The 26,341-nt window shown below is 37.7% G+C and overlaps 1 pseudogene; it reads left to right on the top strand.

The window, feature by feature from the left end:
- Positions 1-26,341, top strand: part of LOC122446775 — a 72,369-nt pseudogene that overhangs the window by 2,270 nt on the left and 43,758 nt on the right.

Here is a 26,341-nt window from a genome sequence, read left to right as displayed (position 1 = left end):
GGGGCGGACATTGGTATCTTTGAAACTTCAAGATTTCAGCTAGCTGCTGCTAGCGTATATTCTTTAAAAAATGACCAGTTGTATCCTTGAATTTGATACAGTTCAGAACATTCCAATTCTCAGTGATACAGAAACATGTCCATATTCAACAATGACTACTCATTTCCACTTTGGGTACCTGAACCATAGTTACTCCATCTTGATATTTGAATGATCTTAAACATCTCAATCAAAAAAAGAGATGAGAATACCAGACCACCTGACCTGCCTCCTGACAAATCTGTGTGCAGGTCAAGAAGCAACAGTTAGAACTGAACATGGAAAAACAGACTGGTTTCAAATCAGGAAAGGAGTATGTCAAGGCTGTATATTGTCACCCTGCTCATTTAACTTGTATGTAGAGTACATCATGCGAAATGCCTGGCTGGATGAAGCACAAGCTGGAAACAAGATTTCTGGGAAAAATATCAATAACCTCAGATACACAGATGATACCACCCTAATGGCAGAAAGTGAAGAGCTAAAGAGCCTCTTGATGAAAGAGGAAAAGGAGAGTGAAAAAATTTGCTTAAAACTCAACATCCAGAAAACTAAGATCATGGCATCCAGTCCCATCACCTCATGTCAAATAGATGGGGAAACAATGAAAAGAGTGAGAGACTTTATTTTTTGGGCTCCAAAATCACTGCAGATGGTGACTGTGGCCATGAAATTAATAAATGCTCGCTCCCTGGAAGGAAAGCTGTGACCAACCTAGACAACATATTAAAAAGCAGAGACATTACTTTGCCAACAAAGTTCCATCTAGGCAAAGCTATGGCTTTTCCAGTAGTCATGTATGGATGTGAGAGTTGGACTATATAGGAAGCTGAGAACCAAAGACTTGATGCTTTTGAACTGTGGTGTTGGAGAAGGCTCTTGAGTCTTTTGGACAGCAAGGAGATCCAACCAGTCCATCCTAAAAAAAAAAGTCAGTCCTAAATATTCATTGGAAGGACTGATGCTGAAGCTGAAACTCTAATACTTTGGCCACCTGATGCAAAGAGGTGATTCATTTGAAAAGATCCTGATGCTGGGAAAGATTGAAGGTGGGAGGAGAAGGGGATGACAGAGGATGAGATGGTTGGATGGTATCACTGACATGATGTACATGAGTTTGAGTAGGCTCTGGGAGTTGGTGATGGACATAGAAGCCTGGGGTGCTGCAGTCCATGGGGTTGCAAAGAGTTGGACATGACTGAACTACTGAACTGACTGAACTGAAACATCATCATTAGCTATTTTATGTAGATGTAGCTGTAACACTGCAGCATGGTACATTAAAATATTTTAAAACCTTTCATGTTCAAGGATAACATATCCTAGTGTTAAATATATTGCAAGAAAAACTCTATATATATGAGTGGCAGATAAACCCATGCACCTAGGGTCTCCTAATCTATGATGAAGGAGGCAAAAATATACAATGGAGAAAAGACAGTATCTTCATAAGTGGTTCTGGGACAACTAGACAGTTACATGTAAAAGAATGAAATTAGAGAAGATGGCCGAGGGATAGGACAGGGAAACCTCTTTCTTCCCTATAAATTCATTGAAAGAACATTTGAACGCTAGCAAACTTCACAAAACAACTTCTGACCGCTAGCAGAAGACATCAGGCTCCCAGAAAAGCAGCCCATCATCTTCGAAAGGAGATGATTTTTGTTTTTAATATTGTATTTTTAAGAGTCTAACCTCTATTCTAGATTTTTAATCTTTGTTTTTCAGTATTTGATATCAATTTTGGACATTTAAGAATCCAACCTTCAGTACCCATTTTTACTCAGGAGTGTGTTGATTACTCTCTTCCACTTTTGACTTTCCATTTTCTACCTCAGAACACCTCTATTTCCTTCCTTCCCCTTCTCTTCCCAATTCAATTCTGTGAATCTTTGTGGGTGTCTGGGCTACAGAAAACACTTTGGGAACAGACAACTGCATAGATCTGTCTCTCTCCTCTTGAGTCCCCTTTTTTTCTCCTCCTGCTCATCTCTATCTCCCTCCTCCCTCTCCTCTTCCTCATAGAACTCTGTGAAACACTCTGTGTGTCCCTCACGGTGGAGAATCTTTTCACCATTAACCTAGAAGTTTTATTATCAGTGCTGTATAGTTGGAGAAGTCTTGAGACTACTGGAAGAATAAAACTGAAATCCAGAGGCAGGAGACTTAAGCCCAAAACCTGAGAACACCAGAAAACTCCTGACTACATGGAACTTTAAGTAATAAGAGATCATCCAAAAGCCTCCATACCTACACTGAAATCAACCACCACCCAAGAGCCAATAAGTTCCAGAGCAAGACATACCACGCAAATTCTCCAGCAATGCAGGAACATAGCCCTGAGCATCAAAATACAGGTTGCCCAAAGTCACACCTAACACATAGACCCATCTCAAAACTAACTACTGGACACTCCATTGCACTCCAGAGAGTAGAAATCCAGTTCCACACACCAGAACACCGATGCAAGCTTCCCTAACCAGGAAACCTTGACAAGCCAATCGTCCAACCCCACCCACTGGGTGAAACCTCCACAATAAAAAGGAACCACAGACCACCAGAATACAGAAAGCCCACTCCAAACACAGCAATCTAAACAAGATGAAAAGGCAGAGAAATACCCAACAGGTAAAGGAACATGAAAAATGCCCACCAAATCAAACAAAAGAGGAGGAGATAGGGAATCTACCTGAAAAAGAATTTAGAATAATGATAATAAAAATGATCCAAAATCTTGAAAACAAAATGGAGTTACAGATAAATAGCCTGGAGACAAGGATTGAGAAAATGCAAGAAATGTTTAATAAAGACCTAGAAGAAATAAAAAGAGTCAATTAAAAATGAATAATGCAATAAATGAGATAAAAAAAACACTCTGGAGGGAACCAACAGTAGAATAGTGGAGACAGAAGATAGGATAAGTGAGGTAGAAGATAAAATGGTGGAAATAAATGAAGCAGAGAGGAAAAAAGAAAAAAGGATCAAAAGAAATGAGGACAACCTCAGGGACCTCTGGGACAATGTGAATTGTCCCAACATTCGAATCATAGGAGTCCCAGAAGGAGAAGACAAAAAGAAGTAGACCATGAGAAAATACTCGAGGAGATAATAGCTGAAAACTTCCCTAAAATGGGGAAGGAAATAGCCACCCAAGTCGAAGAAACCCAGAGAGTCCCAAACAGGATAAACCCAAGGTGAAACACCCCAAGACACATATTAGTCAAATAAACAAAGATCAAACACAAAGAACAAATATTAAAAGCAGCAAGGGAGAAACAACAAATAACACACAAAGGGATTCCCATAAGGATAACAGCTGATCTATCCATAGAAACCCTTCAGGCCAGAAGGGAATGGCAGGACATACATAAAGTAATGAAAGAGAATAACCTACAACCCAGATTACTGTACCCAGCAAGGATCTCATTCAGATATGAAGGAGAATTCAAAAGCTTTACAGACAAGCAAAAGCTGAGAGAATTCAGCACCACCAAACCAGCTCTTCGACAAATGCTAAAGGATCTTCTCTAGACAGGAAACACAGAAAGGTTGTATAAACGCAAACCCAAAACAACAAAGTAAATGGCAACGGGACCATACCTATCAATAGTTACCTTAAATGTAAATGGGTTGAATGCCCCAACCAAAAGATAAAGACTGGCTGAATCGATACAAAAACAAGACCCCTATATATGTTGTCTACAAGAGACCCATCTCGAAACAAGGGACACACACAGACTAAAAGTGAAGGGCTGGAAAAAAATATTTCATGCAAACGGAGACCAAAAGAAAGCAGGAGTCGCAATGCTCATATCAGATAAAATAGACTTTCAAATAAAGGCTGTGAAAAGAGACAAAGAAGGACACTACATAATGATCAAAGGATCAATCCAAGAAGAAGATATAACAATTATAAATATATATGCACCCAACATAGGAGCACCACAATATGTAAGGCAAATGCTAACGAGTATGAAAGAGTAAATTAATAGTAACACAATAATAGTGGGAGACTTTAATACCCCACTCACACCAATGGATAGATCAACTAAACAGAAAATTAACAAGGAAACACAAACTTTAAATGACACAATGGACCAGCTAGACCTAATTGATATCTATAGGATATTTCACCCCAAAACAATCAACTTCACCTTTTTCTCAAGTGCACAAAGAACCTTCTCCAGAATAGATCACATCCTTGGCCATAAATATAGCCTTGGTAAATTCAAAAAAATTGAAATCATTCCAGTCATCTTTTCTGACCACAGTGCAATAAGATTAGATCTCAATTACAGGAAAAAAATTATTAAAAGTTCAAACACATAGAGGCTAAATAAAACACTTCTGAATAACCGACAAATCATAGAAGAAATCAAAATATGCATAGAAATGAATGAAAATGAAAACACAACAAGCTAATACCTAAGGGACACTGTAAAATCAGTGCTAAGGGGAAGATTCATAGCATTACAGGCTTACCTCAAGAAACAAGAAAAAAGTCAAATAAATAACCTAACTCTACACCTAAAGCAACTAGAGAAGGAAGAACTGAAGAACCCCAGGGTTACTAGAAGGAAAGGAATCTTAAAAATTAGGGCAGAAATAAATGCAAAAGAAACTAAAGAGACTGTAGCAAAAATCAACAAAGCTAAAAGCTGGTTTTTTGAAAAAATAAACAAAATTGATAAACCGTTAGCAAGACTCATTAAGAAACAAAGGGAGAAGAACCAAATTAACAAAATTAGAAATGAAAATGGAAAGATCACAAGAGACAACCCTGAAATACAAAGGATCATAAGAAACTACTACCAGCAGCTCTATGCCAGTAAATTGGACAACTTGGAAGAAATGGACAAATTCTTAGGAAAGTATAACTTTCCAAAACTGAACCAGAAAGAAAGAGAAGATGTTAACAAACCCATCACAAGTGAGGAAATTGAAACTGTGATCAGAAATCTTCCAGCAAACAAAAGCCCAGGACCAGATGGCTTCACAGCTGAATTCTACCAAAAATTTAGAGAAGAGCTAACACCTATCTTACTCAAACTCTTCCAGAAAATTGCAGAAGAAGGTAAACTTCCAAACTCATTCTATGAGGCCACCATCACGCTAATTCCAAAACCAGACAAAGATGCAAAAAAAAAAAAAGAAAGAAAGAAAACTGCAGGCCAATATCACTGATGAACATAGATGCAAAAATCCTTAACAAAATTCTAGCAAACAGAATCCAATAACATATTAAAAAAATCATATATCATAACCAAATGGGCTTTATCACAGGAATGCAAGGATTCTTTAACATCTGCAAATCAATCAATGTAATACACCACATGAAAAAATTGAAAGATAAAAACCATATGATTATCTCAATAGTTGCAGAAAAAGCCTTTGACAAAATTCAACACTCATTTATGATTAAAACTCTCCAGAAAGCAGGAATAGAAAGAACATACCTCAACATAATAAAAGCTATATATGACAAACCCACAGCAATCATTACTCTCAATGGTGAAAAATTGAAAGCATTTCCCCTGAAATCAGGAACAAGACAAGGGTGCTCACTCTCACCACTATTATTCAACATCGTGTTGGAAGTTTTGGCCACAGCAATCAGAGCAGAAAAAGAAATAAAAGGAATCCAGATAGGAAAAGAAGTGAAACACTTGCTGTTCGCAGATTACATGATCCTCTACATAGAAAACCCTAAAGACTCTACCAGAAAATTACTAGAGCTAACCAACGAATATAGTAAACTTGGAGGATATAAAATTAACACACATAAATCCCTTGCATTCTTATACATCAACAATGAGAAAACAGAAAGAGAATTTAAGGAAACAATACCATTCACCATGGCAACAAAAAGAATAAAATACTTAGGAGTATATCTACCTAAAGAAACAAAAGACCTATACATAGAAAACTATAAAACACTGATGAAAGAAATCAAAGAGGACACAAACAGATGGAGAAATATACCGTGTTCATGGATTGGAAGAATCAATATTGTCAAAATGGCTATACTACCCAAGGCAATCTATAGATTCAATGCAATCCCTATCAAGCTACCAACGGTATTTTTCACAGAACTAGAACAAATAATTTCTCAATTTGTATGGAAATGCAAAAAACCTCGAATAGTCAAAGTAATCTTGAGAAAGAAGAATGGAACTGGAGGAATCAACCTGCCTGACTTCAGACTCTACTACAAAGCCACAGTCATCAAGACAGTATGGTACTGGCACAAAGACAGAAATATACATCAATGGAACAAAATAGAAAGCCCAGAGATAAATCCACGAACCTATGGACACCTTATCTTTGACAAAGGAGGCAAGGATATACAATGGAAAAAAGACAACCTCTTTAACAAGTGGTGCTGGGAAAACTGGTCAACCACTTGTAAAAGAATGAAACTAGAACACTTTCTAACACCATACACAAAAATAAACTCAAAATGGATTAAAGATCTAAATGTAAGACCAGAAACTATAAAACTCCTAGAGGAGAACATAGGCAAAACACTCTCCGACATAAACCACAGCAAGATCCTCTATGACCCACCTCCCAGAATATTGGAAATAAAAGCAAAAATAAACAAATGGGACCTAATGAAACTTAAAAGCTTTTGCACACAAAGGAAACTATAAGCAAGGTGAAAAGACAGCCCTCAGATTGGGAGAAAATAATAGCAAACAAAGCAACAGACAAAGGATTAATCTCAAAAATATACAAGCAACTCCTGCAGCTCAATTCCAGAAAAATAAATGACCCAATCAAAAAATGGGCCAAAGAATTAAACAGACATTTCTCCAAAGAAGACATACAGATGGCTAACAAACACATGAAAAGATGCTCAACATCACTCATTATCAGAGAAATGCAAATCAAAACCACAATGAGGTACCATTACAAGCCAGTCAGGATGGCTGCTATCCAAAAGTCTACAAGCAATAAATGCTGGAGAGGGTGTGGAGAAAAGGGAACCCTCTTACACTGTTGGTTGGAATGCAAACTAGTACAGCCGCTATGGAAAACAGTGTGGAGATTTCTTAAAAAACTGGAAATAGAACTGCCATATGACCCAGCAATCCCACTTCTGGGCATACATACTGAGGAAACCAGATCTGAAAGAGACACGTGCACCCCAATGTTCATCGCAGCACTGTTTATAATAGCCAGGACATGGAAGCAACCTAGATGCCCATCAGCAGATGAATGGATAAGGAAGCTGTGGTACATATACACCATGGAATATTACTCAGCCATTAAAAATAATTCATTTGAATCAGTTCTAATGAGATGGATGAAACTTGAGCCCGTTATACAGAGTGAAGTAAGCCAGAAAGATAAAGACCAATACAGTATACTAATGCATATATATGGAATTTAGAAAGATGGTAATGATAACCCTATATGCAAAACAGAAAAAGAGACACAGATGTACAGAACAGAATTTTGGACCTGTGGGAAAAGGCGAGGGTGGGATATTTCGAGAGAACAGCAACGAAACATGTATATTATCTATGGTGAAACAGATCATCAGCCCAGGCTGGATGCATGAGACAAGTGCTTGAGCCTGGTGCACTAGGAAGACCCAGAGGAATTGGGTGGAGAGGGAGGTGGGAGGGGGGATCGGGATGGGGAATACATGTAAATCCATGGCTGATTCATGTCAATGTATGACAAAAACCACTACAATATTGTAAAGTAATTAGCGTCCAACTAATAAAAATAAAAAATAAAAGAATGAAATTAGAAGATTTCCTAACCCCATACACAAAAATAAACTCAAAATGGATTAAAGACCTAAATGTAAGGCCTGAACTTACATTAAAACTTTCCTATAAAACTTTTAAAGGAAAACATAGGAAGAACACTTTTTGACATAAATTGCAGTAAATTTTCTTTGATTCAGTTTCTGGAGTACTGAAATTTTGTTTTGATTCACATTCTAGAGTACTGAAAATAAAAATAAAACAAAACAAAAAACAAATGGGACTTAATTAAACTTGCAAGCCTTTGCACAGAAAAGGAAACCATAAAGAAGATGAAAAGACAACTCTCAGAATGAGAGAAAATATTTGCAAATGAAACATATTTCATATGTTTCAAACGTAGATTAATCTTCTATATATACAAGCAGCTAATGCAGGTGAGAATCAAAAAAAGCAAACAACCCAATAAAAATAGGTGGAAGACCTAAACATACATTTCTCCAAAGAAGACATACAGATGGCAAACACATGAAAAGATGCTCTTATTGCACATTATAAAAGAAATAGAAATCAAAATTACAATGAGGTATTACCTCACACCGGTAGAATGGCCATCTTGAAAAAAATCTACACACAACAGAATGTAAATTGATACAAACAATATGGAGAACAGAATGGAGGTTCCTTTAAAAAGCTAAGAATAGAAATACCATCAGTTCAGTTCAGTCACTCAGTCATGTCCAGCTTTTGCGACCCCATCGACTGCAGCATGGCAAGCCTCCCTGTCCATCACTAACTCCTGGAACTACCATATGACCTTGCAATCCTACTCCTAGGCATATATTGGAGAGAAATGTGGCCTGCAAGGATTCACACACCCCAATGTTCATTGCAACTCTGTTTACAATAGCCAAGGTATGGAAGCCACCTAAATGTGCTTCGACAGAGGAATGGATAAAAAAGATGTGGCATGTATATACAATAGAATTGCTGTTGGTATTTAGTTGCTCAGTCGTGTCTGACTCTTTGCAACCCCCTGGACTCCTCTTTCCATGGGGATTTTCAGGCAAGAATACTAGAGTGGGTTGCCATTTCCTACTCCAGGGGATCTTCCTGACTCAGAGATCAAAGCTGAGTCTCCTACATTTTTAAAAATTTATTTTTTTATTGAAGGATAATTGCTTTACAAAATTCTGTTGTTTTCTTTCAAACTTAGACATGAATCAGCCATAGGTATACATATATCCCCTCCCTTTTGAACCACCCTCCCATCTCCTGCTCCATCCCACACCTCCAGATTGATACAGAGCCCCTGTTTGAGTTTCCTAAGCCATATGGTAAATTCCTGTTGGCTATCTATTTTACATGTGGTAATGGATGTTTCCATGTTACTCTTTCCATACATCTTACCCTCTCCTCCCCTCTCCCCAAGTCCATAAGTCTATTCTCTATATCTGTTTCTCCATTGTTGCCCTTTAAATAAATTCTTCAGTACCATTTTTCTAGATTCTTATATAAGGGTTAGAATACGATATTTATGATTATCTTTCTGAGTCACTTCACTCTGTATAATAGGTTCTAGGTTCATCCACCTCATCAGAACTGACTCAAATGTGTTTCTTTTTATTGCTGAGCAATATTCCATTGTGTATATATACCACAACTTCTTTATCCATTCAACTGTCAATGGACATTGAGGTTGCTTCCATGTTCTAGCTATTGTAAATAGTGCTGCAATGAACAATGGGATAAATGTGTCTTTTTCAATTTTGGATTCCTCAGAGTATTTGCCTAGGAGTGGGATTGCTGGGTCATATGGTGGTTTTATTCCTAGTTTTTTAAGGAATCTCCATACCATCTTCCACAGTGGCTGTATCAGTTTACATTCCCACCAACAGTGCAAGAGCATTCCCTTTTCTCCACACCCTCTCCAGCATTTATTGTTTGTAGATATTTTGATGGCCCTTCTCACCAGTGTTAGGTGATATCTTGTAGTTTTGATTTGCATTTCCCTAATAATGAGCAATGTTGAGCATATTTTCATGTGTTTGTTAGCCATCTGTATGTCCTCTTTGGAGAAATGTCTGTTTAGGCCTTTCTCCCACTTTTTGATTGAGTTGTTTCTTTCTCTGGCATTGAGTTGTATGAGCTGCTTATGTATTTTGGAAATTAATCCTTTGTCAGTTGTTTCATTTGCTATTGTTTTCTCCCATTCTGAGGATTGTCTTTTCACCTTGCTTATAGTTTCTTTTTCTGTGCAAAAACTTTTAAGTTTAATCAGGCCCCACTTGTTTACTTTTGCTTTTATTTCCATTACTCTAGGAGGTGGGTCATAGAGGATCTCTTGCTTTGATTTATGTCATCGAGTGTTCTGCCTATGTTTTTCTCTAAGAGCTTTATAGTTTCTGGTCTAACATTTAAGTCTTTAATCCATTTTGAGCTTATCTTTGTGTGTGGTGTTAGGAATTATTCTAGTTTGATTCTTTTACATGTAACTGTCCAGTTTTCCCAGCACCATTTATTGAAGAGGCTGTCTTTGCTTGATTGCATATTCTTGCCTCCTTTGTCAAAAATAAGGTACCCATAGGTGGATGGGTTTATTTCTGGGCTTTCTATCTTGTTCCATTGGTCTATATTTCTGTTTTTGTGCCAGTACCATACTGTCTTGTTGACTGTAGCTTTATAGTATTATCTGAAGTCAGGAACGTTGATTGTTCCAGTTCCATTCTTCTTTCTCAGAACTGCTTTGACTATTCGGGGTCTTTTGTGTTTCCATATGAATTGTGAAATTTTTTGTTCTGGTTCTGTGAAAAATGCCATCAGGAATTTGATAGGGATCACATTGAATGTATAGATTGCATTTGGTACTATAGCCATTTTCACAATATTGATTCTTCCTACCCAGGATCATGGACTATCTCTCCATCTGTTTATGTCATCTTTGATTTCTTTCATTAGTGTCTTATAATTTCCTGGGTACAGTTTTGTCTCCTTAGGTAAGTTTATTCCTAGATATTTAATTCCTTTTTTTGCAATGGTGAATGAGATTGTTTCCTTAATTTCTCTTTCTGATTTTTCATTGTTAGTATATATAAATGCAAATGATTTCTGTGTATTGATTTCGTATCCTGCAACCTTGCTAAATTCACTGATTAGCTCTGGTAATTTTCTGATACCAAATTTAGAGTTTTCTATGTACAGTATCATGTCATCTACATACACTGAGAGCTTTACTTCTTTTCTGATCTGGATTCCTTTTATTTCTTTTTCTTCTCTGATTGCTGTAGCTAGCACTTCCAGAACTATGTTGATTAATAATGGTGAAAGTGGACACCCCTGTCTTGTACCTGATCTTAGGGGGAATGCTTTTAGTTTTTCACCATTGAGAATAATATTTGCTGTAGGCTTATCATATATGGCCTTTACTATGTTGAGGTACCTTCCTTCTATGCCCATTTTTTGAAGAGTTTTAATCATAAATGGGTGCTGAATTTTGTCAAAGACTTTTTATGCATCTATTTGGGTGATCATAATGTTTTGATCTTTCAATTTGCTAATATGATGTATCACATTGATTGATTTGCATATATTGAAAAATCCTTGCATCCCTGGAATAAACTCAACCTGATCATGGTGTATGAGCTTTTTGATGTGTTGCTGAATTCTGTTTGCTCAAATTTTATTGAGGATTTTTGCGTCTATATTCATCAGTGATACTGGCCTCTAGTTTTCGTTTTGTTGTTGTTGTCTTTGTCTGGTTTTGGTATCAAGAAGACGGTGGCCTCATAGAATAAGGTTGGAAGTGTTCCTTCCTCTTCAATTTTTTTGGAAGAGTTTTAGAAGGATAGGCATTAGCTCTTCTCTAAACGTTTGACAGAATTCTCCTGTGAAGCCATCTGGTCCTGGGGTTTTGTTTTTGGGGCAATTTTTGATCACAGTGTCAATTTCAGTGCTTATAATTGGGTTGTTCATGATTTCTATTTCTTCCTGGTTCAGTCTTGGAAGATCAAACTTTTCTAAGAATCTTTCCATTTCTTCCAGGTTATCCATTTTATTGCCATATAGTTGTTCATAACAGTCTCTTATATAATCCTTTGTATTTCTGCATTGTCTGTTGTAACCTCTCCTTTTTCATTTCTAATTTTGTTGATTTGATTCTTCTCTCTCTCTTTTTTTTTCTTGATGAGTCTGGCTAAAAGCTTGTCAATTTTGCTTATCTTCTCAAAGAACCAGGTTTTAGTTTTATTCATCTTTACTATTGTTTCTTTCATTTCTTTTTCACTTATTTCTGCTTGGATCTTTATGACTTCTTTCCTTCTACTAATTTTGGAATTGTTTTGTTCTTCTTTTTCCAGTTGTTTTAGGTGTAAAGTTAGGTTGTCTATTCAGTGTTTTTCTTGTTTCTTGAAGTAGGATTGTATTGCTATAAAACTTCTTAGAACTGGTTTTACTGCATCCCATAGGTTTTGAGTTGTCATGTTTTCTTTGTCATTTTTTTCTAGAAATTTTTTGTTTTCCCTTTTGATTTCTTCAGTAACCTGTTGGTTATTTAGAAACGTGTTGTTTAATCTCCATGTGTTTGTGTTTCTTACAGTTTTCTTCTTGTAATTGATATCTAGTCTCATAGCGTTGTGCTCAGAGAAGATGCTTGATATGATTTCAATTTTCTTAAATTTACTGAGGTTAGATTTGTGACCCAAGATGTGGTCTACCCTGAAGAATGTTCCATGTGCACTTAAGAAGGTGTATTCTTCTCCATTTGGGTGGAATATCCTGAAGATATCAATGAGATCCATCTCATCTTATATGTCATTTAAGACTTGTGTTTCCTTATTAATTTTCTGTTTTGATGATCTGTCCATTGGTGTGAATGGGGCGTTAAATTCTCCTACTATTATTGTGTTACTTTCAATTTCTCCTTTTATGTCTGTTAGTGTTTGTCTTATGTACTGAGGTGCTCCTACGTTGGGTGCATAGATATTTACAATTCTTACATCTTTCTCTTGGATCGATCCCTTGATCATTATGTACTGTCCTTTTTTATCTCTGGTAATCTTTTTTATTTGAAGGTCTATTTTGTCTGATATGAGGATTGCTACTCCAGCTTTCTTTTGCTTCCCATTTGCATGGAATATATTTTTCCATTCTCTCACTTTCAGTCTATATGTGTCTTGAGGTCTGAAGTGGGTTTCTTGTAGACAGTATATGAGAGAGTCAATTCCTAGGCAGATTGATAAGAAGCTCAGGGGTCCCCAAGGAGAGAGGGGTCTGGAATTCTCAAGGAGGAAGAAAGGACAAGCTTTTTTTGTCCTTCTACATTCCTTAGGATTATATAACAGGAATGTATCCTGCTTGAGGACAGTCTCTGGAAAAAACCTTCTCGCTAATCCTATTATCTTAAGGTGTAAATTATGGGAGTAGGTCTGGTGAGGTCTTTACAACCTCCAAACATTCTTTTGATTCACTGTAATAACTAATTAGAGAGTATATAACTCCATGGCTAACACTAGCAAGGGGGTACTCTTTCTGCCCCCTTCTGATGCCTATGTCAGAAGCTTTCTCTGTCTCCTTTATACTTTAATAAAACTTTATTACACAAAAGCTCTGAGCGATCCAGCCTCGTCTCTGGCCCCGGATTGAATTCTTCTCCTCCGGAGGCCAAGAATCCCGGTGTCTTTGGGTGGTTCAGCAACAACCTTTCAGTATATGTATGGGTCTTGTTTTTGTATCCATTCAGCCTGTGTCTTTTGATTGGACCATTTAATCCATTTATATTTAAAGTAATTATTGATATATATGTTCCTATTGCCATTTTCTTAATTGTTTGTGGTTGATATAGATCTTTTTTCTTCTCTTGTATTTCTTGACTATATAAGTCCCTTTAACATTTGTTGTAAAGCTGGCTTGGTGGTACTGAATTCTCTTAACTTTTTCTTGTCTGAAAAGCTTTTTATTTCTCCATCAATTTTGAATGAGATTTTTGCCAGGTACTGTAATCTTGGTTGTAGATTTCCCCCCTTCTATACTTTAAATATATCCTGCCATTCCCTTTGGCCTGCAGGGTTTCTACTGAAAGATCAGCTGTTAAGCATATGGGGTTTCCCTTGTGTGTTACTTATTGCCTCTCACTTGCTGCTTTTAATATTCTTCCTTTGTGTTTAGTCTTTGTTAGTTTGATTGGTATGTGTCTTGGTGTGTTTCTCCTTGGGTTTATCCTGTATAGGACTCTGTGCCTCTTGGACTAGATTTACGATTTCCCTTTTCTTGTTGGGGACATTTTCAACTATAATCTCTTCAAAAATTTTCTCATACACTTTCTTTCTTCTTCTTCTTCTTCTTTTGGGACCCCTATAATTTGAATGTTTATGTGTTTGATATTGTCCCAGAGGTCTCTGAGACTATCCTCTGTTCTTTTCATTCTTTTTACTTTATTCTGCTCTTCAGATGTTATTTCCACCATTTTATCTTCCAGCTCACTGATTCATTCTTCTGCTTCCGATATTCTGCTATTGATTCGTTCTAGAGTATTTTTAATTTTAGTAATTTTGTTGTTCATCTCTGTTTGTTTATTCTTTAATTCTTCTATGTCTTTGTTAACTGATTCTTGCATTTTCTCCATTTTGTTTTCAAGATTTTTGATCATCTTTACTATAATTATTCTGAATTCTTTTCCAGGTAATTTTCGTATTTCCACTTCATTTATTTGGACTTCTGTGTTTCTAGTTTGTTCCTTCATTTGTGTAGTATTTCTCTGCCTTTTCATTTTTTTTTTTTTTAAGTTATTGTGTTTGAGGTCTCCTTTTCCTAGCCTTCAAGGTTGGATTCTTTCTTCCTTTTGGTTTCTGCCCTCCTAAGTTGGGTACAGTGGTTTGTGTAAGTTTCGTATAGGGTGAGATTTGTGCTGAGTTTTTCTTTGTTTGTTTTTCCTGATGGGCAAGGCTGAATGAGTTGGTACTCCTGTCTGCCGATGATTGGGTTTGTATTTTTGTTTTGTTTACTGTTTAGATGAGGCATCCTGCACAGGGTGTTACTGGTGGTTGGGTGATGCTGGGTCTTGTATTCAAGTGGTTTCCTTTGTGTGAGTTCTCACTATTTGATACTCCCTAGGGTTAATTCTCTGGTAGTCTAGGGTCTTGGAGTCAGTGCTCCCACTCCAGAGGCTCAGGGCTTGATTGCTGGAGAATTGCTGATTCTAATGCAGCAAAAGAACAAAATGGTTCCCTTTACCTTCTTTGATTATTTGCCTAAGGGGTCCTGGAAATTCAACTGTTTGTCTTCTCTCTCTTCCTCCTCAGTTAGGCTGGCAGCTTTATGAAGGCAACTATCATGCCTATTTGCTTCAAGATTATACAGTGCCAGGTATTCAAAAGAGCCTCTCATTGCCCAGGCAAAGTGCTGGCATTGCATTCGTGCTCCTAGTTGTCACAACTACTGCTCCAGTGCCCCAAGTACTGGACACAACACCACGTCTCTTCAATCCACTGATGAGGTATCCTCCTGCATTTTTGTAGGCAGATTCTTTTCTACGGAGCCACAAGGGAAGCCCTACAATGGAATGTTACTCAGCCATGAAAAATAATGAAATAATGACATTTGCAGTAATAAAGATGGACCTAGAGATTGTCACACAGAGTGAAATAAGTCAGACAGAGAAGGAGAAATAGTGTATGACATCCCTTATATGCAGAATCTAAAAAGAAATGGTACAAGTGAACTTATGTGCATAACTGAAACAGACTCACAGACCTAGAGAACAAACTTATGGTTGCCTGGGGAGAAGAATGGAGGAAAAGATAGTAAGGGATTTGGGGAATGGACATGTATGCACTGCTACATTTTAAATGAATAACCAAAAATGTTTTACTGTATAGCAGAGAGAAGCCTGCTCAATAATATGTGGCAGCCTGAATGGGAGGGGCATCTGGGGAAGAATGAATACATGTATATGTATGGCTGGGTCACTCTGATGTTCACCTGAAACTATCACGTTTTTAATCCACTATACTCCAATACAGAATAAAAAGTTTTTTATAAGAGTGAATATATATATGTGTGTAACTGATTCTCTTTGCTATATAATTGAAATGAACATGACATTGTAAATCAACTATACACTGATAAAATTTTTAAGCAATATAGAGATAAATAAATAAATATGGCAAGGAATATACAGATTGTCTTCAAAGCCATAAACTTGCTATTGATCATTGACCAGTTTGGACACTGAAATATTTATTTTAGTGCTTCTAAATTCTGGCTGCACAGTGGAAGCACTTTTAAAAAAAATGATCAAATCTGTATCCCAAACTAGTGCATTTAAATGATCATCTCCAGAGTCATCTTTGGACAGAGGGAAAACAAGACTAAAGGACAGTTTTTTTTTTATTTTTATCATTGGGGCAAAGTCTACTCAGATTAGTTTGCAAAGTGGATGTGATTGATTGGTCTGTTTATTTTAGTAAGGCATTAGTTGAATGCATAGGGAATGTGTAGCTTATAAAAGCTTATAAAAGCTTTCGATTTCAGGCTCACAGTCGTCTGAGTAAGAAGAGAAGACATCAGTGGATCTGGCGGTGGTCCTAGTTTTCTGTCTTTCCTGTCTGCTTCTCTTCTTACTCTGGAAACAGAGCTCTGGGAAAGGGAAGCTCCTGCCCAGCCCCACACCTCTCCCAATTCTTGGAAACATCCTACAATTAGATGTTAAGAATATTGGCAAATCCTTATGCAATGTAAGTAGGCTTTATGCTTCTCCACTGTGGTGTAAAAGGTAAGTAATTTAAGCTCAATTTAAAAAATAAGTGCATATACTTATGAGCACACTGTTAAAACAAGTCAGTGTGAAGCAAATTACTGTTTGTAAATTTTGATATTTGATAAATAGAGGAACAAAATAATGTGTTTTGTGACTAGAGAAATATTTAACATATTTTCACATATGGTAGAATCATAATAATAAAGTGGCAAAAGCTGGGAGTGTTCCTTCCTTTGTTTTATAGGCATTTGCTATGACTTTTGATTAAAGGTAAGTGAAGCATTTTGTGATTAGAGGTTTCCTTGCAGTAGTCTCCTACTATACAAGCAGTGTGTTTTGTTCAGATGGCCATGAAAGTAGAAGTTTTCTGAAGAAGCATGTTGTGATTAATATTAAGGAAATAGCTCTACATGCAGGACCAAGATGAATGAATGAAAGAAAGAAGTCATCAGTCAGGGTCCTACTGGTGGCAGCAGCATTCATTTGGATTCTGCAGGAAGCTGCCATCTGTACCCTGTGAATACAGTCGGATGGAAGGAATTGTTCTTCCAGGAGATGCTGCATGTCCTGGTGCTGCCTCTATGATGCTTCCTCCCTTTCTGTGTTAATGACACCAGTGCATCTCAAACTAAGATGGGCATTAGAGTTATCTGAATTTATTTTTTTAGAATATGGAATTCTAGTATTCATCATAGGGCTAGCAAATATATTCTCCTGTGGGAAGTGGTTCTGAAGCAGTCAGCTGGGTGATGGTTTAAAGGTGGGCCCTGAGGATTGATATATTCATTGCTCAAGAATAAGAGGCTGACTAAGATTTCAAATACAAATCTTCTATGTAGTAGCCACAGAACATTAGAAAGGGAAATGGAATTCCCTGACCTTAGTTTCCTTATTTATAAGTAGGACAAATAAACCAGCTGAAGGTGCTGATATTGAAAGAGCTAATTCCTAGGGAGGTTGATAAGAAGCCTGGGGCTCTGGAAGAGGAGATAAGGGTCTGGAATTCTCAAGGGGGAGGAAAGGACAAACATCTTTTTTTTTTTTCCCCCTCTACATTCCTTCCTCTTAGTCACATAAAACGTTTTTATTTTTTTCTTCTTTGAGCCTGGAACTGATGATTACACAACAAACAACTCAGTTTAAACTCTGTACTAAGGATTATATAACAACAATGTATCCTGCCTGAGGACAGTTTCTCCTTCTTGAAAATCTTCTGACTAATCCTGTTATCTTAGAATCTATATATGGGAGTGGGTATGGTAAGATCATTCTATTGTTAGTTCTAATCCTGTCTTCATAAAGTGTAAATTGTGGGAGTGGGTCTAGTAAGATCTTTAAACCTTGAGACATTCTTTTGATTTATTGTAATAACCAATTAAAAAATATATAACTAGACTAACAAGGGAGGCACTCTCTGTCCCCCTTCTGATGTCTATGTCAGAAGCTGTCTGTCCTTTTTCATACTTAAAACTCTGCTATAAGAAAGCTCTTGAGTGATCAAACTTGGTCACTTGTTCAGAAGCTAAATCTTCTTCTTTGGAGATCACAAATAAGCTGTTAAATGAGGATTAATTGTAATCTGTGTACCAGTAAATTGGGCCATTGCTTGGCATCACAGAACATCCGTAAGTGGTAATTATAACAGTTATCATTGCATTTATGTATTAAATTTAGAAATATTAAAGCTATATGTGGCAGAATAAAAGCATAATCAGTTCACTTCAGTCACTCAGTCTTGTCTGACTCTTTGAGACTCCCTGGACTACAGCACACCAGGCTTCCCTGTCCATCACCAACTCCCAGAGTTTACTCAAACTCAGGTCCATCGAGTCAATGATGCCATCCAACCAACTCATCCTCATCCCCCCTTCTCCTTCAGCCTTCAATCTTTCGCACCATCAGGGTCTTTTCCAATGAGTCAGTTCTTTACATTAGGTGGCCAAAGTATTGGAGTTTCAGCTTCAGCATCAGTCCTTCCAATGAATATTCAGGACTGATTTCCTTTAGGATGGACTGGTTGGATCTCCTTGCTGTCCAAGGGATTCTCAAGAGTCTTCTCCAACATTGCAGATCAAAAGTATCCATTCTTCAGTGCTCACCTTTCTTTACAGTCCAACTCCCACATCCATACATGACTACTGGAAAAACCATAGCTTTGATTAGACAGACCTTTATGGGTAAAGTAATGTCTGTGCTTCTTAATATGCTGTCTACATTGGTCATAACTCTTCTCCCAAGGAGTAAGCATCTTTTAATTTCATGAATGCAGTCACCATCTGCAGTGATTTTGGAGCCAAAGAAAATAAAGTCTGTCACTGTTTCCACTGTTTCCCCATCTACTATCCACAAAGTGATGGGACCACATGCCATGACCTTAGTTTTCTGAATATTGAACTTTAAGCCAACTTTTTCACTCTCCTCTTTCACTTACACCAAGAGGCTCTTTAGTTCTTCTTCACTTTCTCCCATAAGGCTGGTGTCATCTGCATATCTGAGGTTATTGATATTTTTCCTGGCAATCTTGATTCCAGCTTGTGCTTCGTCCAGTCCAGCATTTCTCATGATTTACACTGCATATAGGTTAAATAACCAGGGTGACAGTATACAGCCTTGATGTACCCCTTTCCTGATTTGGAATCAGTCTGTTGTTCCATGCCCAGTTCTAACTGTTGCTTCTTGACCTGCATACAGATTTGCCAGGAGGCAGGTCAGGTGGTCTGGTATTCCCATCTCTTTCAGAATTTTCCACAGTTTATTGTGATCCACACAGTCAAAGGCTTTGGCATAGTCAATAAAGCAGAAATAGATGTTTTTCTGGAACTCTCTTGCTTTCTCGATGATCCAACAGATGTTAGCAATTTGATCTCTGGCTCCTCTGCCTCTTCTAAATCCAGCTTGAACATCTGGAAATTCTTGGTTCATGTATTGTTGAAGCCTGGCTTGGAGAATTTTGAGAATTGCTTTGCTAGCATGTGAGATGAATGCACTTGTGTGGTAGTTTGAGCATTCTTTGGCATTACCTTCCTTTGGGATTGGAATGAAGGCTGACTTTTCCAGTCCTGTGGCCACTGCTGAGTTTTCCAAAATTGCTGATATATTAAGTGCAGTGCTTTCACAACATCATCGTTTAAGATTTGAAATAGCTCAACTGCAATTCCATCACCTCCACTAGTTTTTTTCATAGTGATATTTCCTAAGGCCCCCTTGACTTCACATTCCATGATGTTTGCCTGTCGGTGAGTGATCACACCATAATGGTTATCTGAGTCATGAAGATCTTTTTTGTATAGTTCTTCTGTGTATTCTTGCCACCTCTTCTTAATATCTTCTGCTTCTTCTTGGTCCATACCATTTCTGTCCTTTATTGTGCCCATCTTTGCATTAAATGTTCCCTTTGTATCTCTAATTTTCTTGAAGAGATCTCTAGTCTTTCCCATTTTAGTGCTTTCCTCTATTCTTTGCACTGATCACTGAGGAAGACTGTCTTATCTCTCCTTGCTATTCTTTGGAAATCTGCATTCATATGGTTATGTCTTTCCTTTTCTCCTTTGCCTTTCAAGTCTTTTCTTTTCTATTACAAATAGGAGGCTATTTGTATGGTCTCGTCAGACAACCATTTTGCCTTTTGCATTTCTCTTTCTTGGGGATGGTCTTGATCACTGCCTCTTGTACAATGTCACGAACCTCCATCCATAGTTCTTCAGGAACTCTATCAGATCTAATCCCTTGAATCTATTTCTCATTCCAATGTATAATCATTAGAGATTTGATTTAGGTCATATCTGAATGGTTTTCCATTCAGTGGTTTTCCCTACTTTTTTCAATTTAAGTCTGAATTTGGCAATGAAGTGTTCATAGTCTGAGCCACAATCAGCTCCCAGGTGTTTTTGCTGATTGTATAGAGCTCTCCATCTTTGGCTGCAAAGAAATAATCAATCTGATTTTGGTATTGACCATCTTGTGATGTCCATGTGTAGAGTCTTCTCTTGTGTTGTTGGTAAAGGGTGTTTGCTATGACCAGTGTGTTCGCTAGGCAAAGCTCTGTTAGCCTTTGACCTGCTTCTTTTTGTACTCCAAGGCCAAATTTTCTTGTTACTCCAGGTATCTCTTGATTTCCTACTTTTGCATTCCAGTCACCTATAATAAAAAGGATATCTTTTTTCGGTGTTACTTCTAGAAGGTCTTGTAGGTCTTCAAAGAACCATTCAGCTTAAGGTTTTTCAGCATTACTGGTTGAGGCATAGACTTGGTTTACTGTGATATTCGGTAGTTTGCCTTGGAAACGAACAGAGATCATTCTTTCATTTTTGTGATTGCATCCAAATACTGCATTTTGGACTCTTTTGTTGACTATGATGGCTACTCCATTTCTTCTAAGGGATTCTTCCCCATGGTAGTAGATATAATGGTCATCTGAGTTAAATTCACCCATTCCAATACATTTTAGTTTACTGATTCCTAAAATGTTAGTGTTCACTCTTGCCGTCTCCTGTTTGACACTTCCAATTTACCGTGATTCATGGACCTAACATTCCAGGTTCCTATGCAGTATTGGTCTTTACAGCATCAGACTTTACTTCCATCACCAGGCACATTCACAACTCGGTATTGTTTTTGTGTTGGCTCTGTCTCTTCATTCTTTCTGGGATTATTTCTTCACTGATCTCCAGTAGCATATTGGGCACCTACTGACCTGGGGAGTTCATGTTTCAGTGTCCTATCTTTTTGCCCTTTCATACTGTTCATGGGGTTCTCAAGGCAAGAATACTGAAGTGGTTTGCCATTCCCTTCTCCAGTGGACCATGTTTTGTCGGAACTCTCCGCCTGGTCACATCTGTCTTGGGTGGCCCTACATGGCATGGTTCAAAGTTTCATTGAGTTAGACAAAGCTGTGGTCCACAGGATCAGATTGATTAGTTTTCTGTGATTGTGCTTTTCATTCTGTCTACCCTCTGATGGAGAAAGGTAAAAGGCTTATGGAATCTTCCTGATGAGAGAGACTGACTGAGGGGGAAACTGGGTCTTGTTCTGATGGGCGGGACCATGCTCAGTAAATCTTTAATCCAATTTTCTGTTGATGGGTGGGGCTGTGTTCCCCCACCCGCAGTTGTTCAACCTGAGGCCAAACTATGGTGGAGGTAATGAAGATAATGGCCACTTCCTTCAAAATGTCCCGGGCACCCACTGCTGCACTCAGTGACCCCAACCCTGTAGCTGGCCACCGCCAACTCATGCCTCCACCCGACACTCCTGGACACTCAGGCAAGTTGGGTCTGTCTCTTGTGGGGTCACTGCTCCTTTCTCCTTGGTCCTGGTGTGCACAAGGTTTTGTTTGTGCCCTCCAAGAGTCTGTTTCCCCAGTCCTATGTAAGTTCTGGTGGGTCTATTGTAGGGTTAATGGCGACCTCCTTCAAGAGGGCTTATGCCATACCCACGTCTACTGCATCCAGAGCCCCTGCTCCTGCAGTAGGCTACTGCTGACCCATACCTCTGCAGGTGACACTCAAACACAGTTCTGGCTCAGTCTCTGTGGCGTCTTTGGGTCCTGGTACACGCAAGGTTTGCCTGAGCCCTCTGAGCGTCTCTGGCAGGTATGGGGTTTGATTCCAAACATGATTTTGCCCCTCCTACCATCTTGCTGTGGCTTCTCCTTTGCCCTTGGATGTGGGGTATCTGTTTTTGGTGAGATCCAACATTCTCCTGTCAATGGTTGTTCATCAGTGAGTTGTAATTTTGGAGTTCTCACAGGAGAAGATGAGCGCACATCCTTCTACTCTGCCATCTAGGATGATAATACATTTTGTACCAGGCACAATATGTTATCAAATATTGACTTCTTTTGTTATTCATGCATCTCCATTTTCAGCTCTCAAAAGTCTATCACCGTTCATATTTCAGTATGAAGCCCATTGAGGTCTTGCATGGTTAGGAAGCAGTGAAAAAAGCCCTAATTGATCTGGGAGAGGAGTTTTCTGGAAGAGACATTTTGCCTTTGGCTAAAAGATCTAATGAAGGGCTTAGTAGATGTTCATGTGTGTGTGTTCAGCATTGGTTCACCCACGGCTGGCTGTGGAGAGGATGGAAGAGAGGAATTTGAAGAACCCCCAAACATACTTCGTTTCATCTCTAAGGCTGCCATGTGTGACACAGTCTCCCTCCTAGCTTCTGTTTCCTCTCCTGGTAGGAATCATTTTCAGCAATGGGAAGATATGGAAAGAGACTTGGCATTTCTCCCTCCTGACCCTGTGGAACTTGGGGATGGGGAAGAGGAGTCTTGGGGATCAAGTTCAAGAGGAAGCTGGTTGCTTTGTGGAGGAGTTGAGAAAAACCAATGGTGGGTGATGCTATACTCTAACTCTGACCTTAACAGACTACTCACTTCTCCAGTGATGCCCTTGGAAACATTATAGGAATGGTCATATCTTTGCCATGAATAGTTGTTGTCAACCCTCAGATGGAGGGAATAGGGTGTGAAGCAAAGAACCAAGGGGGCTTTTGTGTATCTATGCTTATTGTATGTATAGTCCCAAGATTGCACATACTGTGTTGTTATAAAAGGTCATTTATTCATAGTCTCTCCTGGGCTTTATTTTAATAAAATCAGAAATCACTAAAAAATAGTTTTGAGTCATTTCCTGAACAGTGGTTTTCCTATCTCACAAATATATGGTCTATTCCAGAGCATTTCACCTGGGAATACTTGTTAAGTGGACAGGGTGGGAATGACCTCCTCATATCCTTATGGAGCATGAAACAAATGTCATATGCATTCACTTAATTGAACTAAATTTATATGTTCAGCCTCACAGAGAAATTTACTTCCAGGACCCAGGCCTACAGTTCTGGCCTATAGTTCTGCCATCTATGATTTCAGTCCATTAGGAATATCTTCATGCAGTTCTCCTTAATCATGAGTTCTCTGTTAAGGCAGCACTATTTAAAAATACCAGCATTAATTATGTCTTGTTATGCAATACTCACTATATTTATATTTTAAAAATATATGCTATGTCATAATTCAGCAAAATACACAAAAACCAAGTTATTAATATTAAATGTTTTATTTAACTAGATTTCAACCTAATCAATACATTTTTATCCTGTCTTCTCCAAGTGAAATTTGACACTATTTTCAGTTTGATAAAATTTGCTTCATCTTTATTGGATTTTGATACAAATTTCTGGTAATTATTCACCTCCCACTACCGGGCATATAATATTCATTGCAATGACTCTGATAGGAGTTGCTAAATACACATGCTCCTTTTGTTCCATGCCCTACCATTTCTTTGCAACATTTAGAAATTTTTGTACTAAAACACAAACAAACACACAAACAAACAACACATGTTATCTAGCCTCTTAACATGCTGTTAAGTGTACATGATACTATTCTTAACTATAATCATGCTCTTGTACAGCAGGCCTTTAGACTGTCATCCCTGTATGGCTGATACTCTCTACTCATTGAACTCTCCATTTCCTCTCCCTAAAGCCCTGCTAATCAGCATTCTACTTTCTGTTTCTATGAATTTGGCTTACTTTGGCTACTTCATGTAAGTGGAATCATACAACATTGGTCCATTTGTGATCTACTTTTTTCACTTAGCAAAATGTGCTTATGGATCATCCATATTGCAGCATGTGACAAGATTTCTTTTATGTTTATGGCTGAATAATATTTCAGTGTTTGTATTTACACATTTTTAAATTCAGTAATTATTGCGAGATCTTTAGGTTTTTTCCACATCTTGGCTATTGTGAACAAGGAAATGCAAATATCTTTGAGATCCCAAATCAGTTATTTTGGATAAAAACTCAGAGGTGGGATTTCTGGGTTATACAGTAATTTTACTTTTAATTTTTTGAAGAACCTCCATAATCAAAATATGAATGCAAGGGCTGGTCCAACCACAGCATTGGTTATTGATAAGCTGAGGCCAGCACAGAACTTATTAGTGACGTTGAGCATCTTTTCAGATACCTATTAACCAGTCTTCCTTATTTTTTTTAATGAACACAAATTAAAGATACTATTTATTTCATTAATGAGGAAATCAGTTATAATCAGTTGTAACAAGGTGTTCCAAGCAGTTCAAAGAACGTAGATGGAAAACTTCAAATTTATTTAGTATAAAAGAATGTTGAAGTGAATGTGCAAATGAAGGCAAATTAACTAGGCAAGTCATTGAATCTGAAAGAACAGAGTTTATATGTCTATAGACAAGAATTACTTTGCATCACTATCTATTATTGTAAATTCAGAAAGTTGCACAATAGCTCCCATAAAATCACAAAAAGATGAACTATAGACAATGAATAGTTTTCTGCTGAACTATACATTGTTCCTACACTGTAGCTGTAACTACACGTACATATCCAGTTTTTAAAAAATCAACTTCCTGAATGAGTGTGGTCTGCATTCAATATTTTCTCCCAATTATATTGAGATATAATTGATATTGTGTAACTTTATGGTATGCAATATATCTATTTTATATACTCATATATGCAGATTACCACCTCCATTTAGCCTTGTTTAATACCTCCACCATCTCTTAATTACCCTTTCTTTAGAAAACATAAAATCTAATTTCTTGGCAACTTTCAGTAATGATTATGTTAACTCTAATCATAATGCTGTGCATTAGATCCCCAAGCTTGATTCATTTTCTAACTGGGAGTTTGTTCTCTTTAACCAACATCTCATCATTTCCCTGACCTTCTAGCCCCTGGTAACCACCCTTCTACTTTCTATAAGTTAGTTTTTCTTTTGTTTTTTGTTGTTGTTGCTGTTGTTTTTAGATTCCACATATATATTATATCCTGTAGTATTTGTCGTGCCTCTTTGTCTTATTTCACTCAGCATAATGTTCTCAAGATCCATTCGTGTTGTGACAAATGCAAGGATTTCCTTCCTCTCATGGTTGAATAGTATTCCATTGCATCTATGGATGTATATACAGTTGACATTTGAACAACATGTATTTGAACTCGTGGGTCCACTTATATGTGACTATTTTTCAATAAGTACTTGCTATAGTACTACATGACTCATGCTTGGTTGGATCCTGGAACGTGTAACTGCAGATATGGTGGTCCAACTGTAAAGTTATACATGGACTTATTGACTGTATGGAGGGTCAGTGCCTCATCCCCATGTTGTTTAAGGGTCAACTCCCTTTGTGTGTATGTATGTATGTGTATGTGTATGTATGTGTATATATATATATATACATATATATATATATATATATATATATATATATTTCTTTATCCATTAGACAGTTGATGGACACTTAGTTTCCATATGTTGGGTACTGTGAATATGTATCAGTTTACATTCACTCCAACAGTGCATAAGTGTTCCATTTTCTCCACATTGTAGACAACCCTTATCTCTTGACTTTCTGGTGGTAGCCATTCTATCAATGGCTTCCCTACTAGCTCAAATGGTAAAAAATCTGCCTGCAATGCAGGAGACCTGTGTTAGAAGCCTGGGTCAGGAAGAGGCCCGGGAGAAGGGAATAGAAACCCACTCCACTATTCTTGCCTGGAGAATTCCATGGACAGATGATCCTGGCAATCCACAGTCCATGGGGGTCGCAAAGAGCCAAACACTTCTGAGCAACTAACACTTTCATCCTATCAATAACATGCAATTTGTGATTTTGATCTGCATTTTCCTGACAACTGGTAATATTGAGAACTTTTATATGCACTTGTTGGCCATCTGAGTGTCTTTTTGGGAAAATGTCTATTCAGTTCCTCTGACCATTTTCAATCAGGTTGTTGTTCTTTTTACTGGGTTGTATGAGTTCTCTACATA

Source organism: Cervus canadensis, chromosome 8 (genome assembly GCF_019320065.1).
Source record: "Cervus canadensis isolate Bull #8, Minnesota chromosome 8, ASM1932006v1, whole genome shotgun sequence".
Taxonomy (NCBI): domain Eukaryota; kingdom Metazoa; phylum Chordata; class Mammalia; order Artiodactyla; family Cervidae; genus Cervus; species Cervus canadensis.
This window is presented reverse-complemented; position numbering and strand designations above follow the sequence as displayed.